Raw genomic sequence first — 4,334 nt, forward strand, 5'->3', positions numbered from 1 at the left:
GGGGCCCAAGCTGTGGATCTTGGACAGATGGTAACATGAACAGTGAGATGATGTTTTACCCAGGTTCGGGCCCTCTTGATGGAGGTAAAACCCTATGTCCTACTCTTGTTTATATTGATGGAGATGTATTGATTACAGAGTTGATCTACCTCGAAATCGTAAGTTGTGGTCTAACTCTAGGGCTAGGTGAATGAGATTGTGTTAATGTCCCCTCTACGGGCTAAATCCTATGACTTTGTAACATCCTGATAGTTTAGCTACAGTGGTCGCATGCTAGTGTTGCCATGTCACCATGTTTTGCTAAGCTAAATGGCCTTTAAAAAAATTCAAAGTCAAATTATTATTTCTTCAAACGGTAAAAATAAAATGCTCGCATTATTCTTTAAATTCCCCTCATCATTTGTCATGTTGAAACCAACATCATTTGACTAACCAAATAATCCCTAGAAAATTAATAAATGCTCCAATTACAAATAAAATGCCCTTTTCAAAATAAACAATTATATAAACATTTCCAAATAAAAATGAGACCTTGTGTGTAGCATCCAAAATATTGTATTTGATATATATGTGAGGTATCATGTAGAACTAAATTTGTTTGGACACTTAGATAAATAGAAAATAGTAGCTATCTTTTTGCAGAAAAGGAAAAAACTGAAATTGAACTGTGCACTTTTGGCCCACTATGAACATGAGCTAGCCAGCTCAACCCACCTGGCTTATCCCTATGTCTCAAAAAAACCTAGCTTATCCCTAACTTCCCGCTGCAGGAGGCACAGCCTATGCGTGGCAGCCATCCGGCGGTGCCATGGCCGGATGGCCGACGCCTGGCTCTACAGGGGCGTCTGGGAGGGGATAACGGTGTCTCCCTCGACCCTAAACGAACCCTAGCCACCCCCCTCCTTATGCCCCCCTCGCTTGAACTCGAGCTCGACCGAACCGCAACCGTCATGGCCGACCTCGCCCGTATGCTCTTCGTCGTCCCTGCGCCCTAGGAGTTGTCCATGAGCTCCGTCGTCGAATGCTACGCCCCCTACGCCAACGAACACGAGCCGGCCTCCCTACAGAGCCAGATCACCGTCTTCTTCAACTTTCGGCCGCCGTGATGTCGTCGTCACCACTGCATCCCCGGCTTCCTCGATCTCACCTACAGCTTCCCCGTGAGCTCCTCTGTCGATTCCCCTCTTCCCCCTCTTCGTTTCGTGGTCGTAGCCGTCGCCTTGTGCTCGTCATTGGTCACACATGTGTTGTACCCGCACTCGCTACGCCCGGGCCATGCCCAGCCCGCACGTTGGGCTCCCCTGGCTGCGCCTTGCTCCGAGCGCCGCGCCAAAACCAATTCCCCGCGTGCGCGTGGCCACGCCTCCTCCCCTACCTGCGCTGCTTCCACTTCCGCTAGCAGCCGCTGCTTGCTCTGCCTAGAACTGCTGTTCTTGATGCCTCTAGCGCCGCCGTCGTTGTTGCTGCTTGTTGTTTCTACTGCATGTCGCTGCTGATTACTTGCTGCTACTGCTGCTGCTGCTGCTTAGCTACTAGCCTCCGACTATTGCTTGCTTGCCGCTCCTCCTGCTACTTTTGCCGCTGCTTTGCTTTGTGCTGCGGCTGCTCTTTTGCGTTGGCTGTTGATGCTACCTGCTGCTGCCTGTTGTTGCCATTTGCTGTTGCTCTTGGCCAGGGCAGAGCGCCCATGTGTTGTGCGTGAGTGTGCACAGCCGTGAGGCATGGCTGACCAATGGCCGCCCTAGTTAATTAGTGGTAGGTTAGATTAGGAGATAAACTAGCATATGCCAAGTGGGCTCTTGTACATAATTAGTTTAGTTAATTAGGTGGGTTTATTTCTGTTATTAGGTGTAGCCTATGACAAGTGGACCCAGACTAATTAATCTAATTAACTAGAATATTTTAGTTGCTTCCTATGATATGTGGGCCACACACTACTCATTTGACTAGTCAGGTTGACTTGGTCAACTCGATTTAAAATAAATCCAAAATTTTAGAAACTGTTTTAAACTTTAAAAATTCATATAAAATAAACTGTAACTTCAATGAAAATAATTTATATATGAAAAATGATCACAAAAATAATGGTGAATCCGAATACGCCATCCACATACCGGTCACATGCCCCTAACACTGCAAACATGGAACCGTCCCCTCCGATTCATCTGTCCGAAAATGCCCAACACCGGAAATACTTTCTCAAATCTTTTTCCCCTTTGCCAGTAGCACCTAGTATTGTGTTAGGTCACCCCTAGCACCACGTATTGCCATGTTATGCTTTATGATGCTTTGATTGCTCTGTTATTTATTGTGTTCCCCCTCTGTTACTTCTTTCCGGTAGACCCCGAGACCCTGCCGATACCCCTGTGATCGACTACATCGACGACGACCCCTCCTTGCCATAGCAACTAGGCAAAGCCAACCCCCCTTGTTCATCCTGATATCGCATATTCCTTCTCTCTACTGCTTGCATTAGAGTAGTGTAGCATGTTACTGCTTTTAGTTAATCCTATTCTGCTGCATAGCCTGTATTTGCTATTATTATTGTTACCTTTACCTACAATCCTAAATGCTTAGTATAGGATGCTAGTTTATCATCAGTGGCCCTACATTCTTGTCCGTCTGCCATGCTATACTATCAGGCCATGATCACTCGGGAGGCGATCACGGGTATATACTTACATACATATTGTATGATACATGTGGTGACTAAAGTCGGGTTGGCTCGTAGAGTACCGTGAGTGATTCACGGATTGGGGGCTGAAAGGACATTTGTCCCGACGGCCCTCTGGATGGATCTTTGTGGTGGAGCGATAGGGCAGGTTGAGACCACCTAGGTGAGAGGTGGGCCTGGCCCCTAGTCGGCGTCCATGGTAACTTCAAAATGACACGCTTAACAAGATCTTGGTATTTGATCTGAGTCTGGCTACGAGCCTATATGCACTAACCAACTACACGGGAACAGATATGGGCACTCGGCATCGTGGTATCAGCTGAAGCCTTCTTAACATTAGCGACTGAGCGGCGCGTGCCGCATTGGACTGGAACGCCTGCTCTTGTATTAGGGAGGCTAGGTCCGCTTCTGGCCGCCCTTGCAACGTGTAGGTGTGCAATGGGCGATGGGCCCAGTCCCCGGCGTGCTTAGGGTTTAGACCGGCGTGCTGACCTCTCTGTTGTGCCTAGATAGGGCTGCGACGTGTTGATCTTCTGAGGCCGGGTATAACCCAGGAAAGTGTGCCCGGCCAGAGGGATCGAGCGTGTTGAGTAATGTGGTGCACCCCTGCAGGTAAGTTTATCTATTCGAATAGCCGTGTCCCTAAAAGGACGACCCGGAGTTGTACCTCGACCTTATGACAACTAGAACCGGATACTTAATAAAACACACCCTTTCAAGTGCCAGATACAACCAGATGATCGCTCTATCACAGGGCGACGAGGAGAGGATCGCCAGGTAGCTTTTATGCTATACGATGATACTTGGTGAACTTACCAGCTACTCTCTTCTATATACTTCAAGATAGAGGCTTCCAGAAGCGTAGTCTTTGATAGGACTAGCTATCCCCCTCTTATTCTGGCATTTTGCAGTTCAGTCCACAGATACTACCCATTTCATTGACACCAATGCATATGTAGTGTAGATCGTTGCTTGTGAGTACTTTGGATGAGTACTCACGGTTGCTTTGATCCTCTTTTTCCCCTTTATATACCTGGTTGTTGCGAGCAGATGTTGGAGCCCAGGAGCCAGACGCCATCGACGATGATGCCTACTACACCGAAGGTGCCTACTACTACGTGCAGGCCGCCGCCGCCGACGACCAGGAGTAGTTTAGGAGGATCGCAGGCACGAGACCTGCGCCTCTTTTAATCTGTATCCTAGTTTGTGCTAGCCATCTTATGGCAACTTGTTTAACTTATGTCTGTACTCAGATAGTATTGCTTCCATTGACTCGTCTATGATCAAGCACTTGTTTTCTATCCCTCGAGGCCCTTGGCTTGTATTATAATGCTTGTATGACTTATTTATTTTTAGAGTTGTGCTGTGATATCTTCACGTGAGTCCCTGATCTTGATCATACACGTTTCCGTGTATGATTAGTTGATAACCCACAAGTATAGGGGATCACAACAGTTTTCGTGGGTAGAGTATTCAATCCAAATTTATTGATTCGACACAAGGTGTGCCAAAGAATATTCTTGAGTATTAGCTGCTGAGTTTTCAACTCGACCACACCCGAAAGACTTAATATCTGCAGAAAAGTATTTAGTAGCAAAGTAGTATGGAAGTAACGATGACGGTGGCAAAAGTAATAGTAGCAGTTTTGTAGCAATCATAA

The 4,334-nt window shown here is 47.1% G+C and overlaps 1 long non-coding RNA gene across 1 annotated transcript; it reads left to right on the forward strand.

Moving 5' to 3' along the window:
* Positions 1–686: 686 nt before the first annotated feature.
* LOC123185286 (uncharacterized) lies at positions 687–4,045 on the forward strand. Its single transcript, XR_006493294.1, has 2 exons — positions 687–1,160; positions 3,725–4,045. It is a non-coding gene; the product is annotated as an uncharacterized lncRNA (long non-coding RNA).
* The last annotated feature ends 289 nt before the right edge of the window (positions 4,046–4,334 follow it).

The sequence above is a fragment of the Triticum aestivum genome, chromosome 2A, assembly GCF_018294505.1.
Source record: "Triticum aestivum cultivar Chinese Spring chromosome 2A, IWGSC CS RefSeq v2.1, whole genome shotgun sequence".
NCBI lineage: Eukaryota > Viridiplantae > Streptophyta > Magnoliopsida > Poales > Poaceae > Triticum > Triticum aestivum.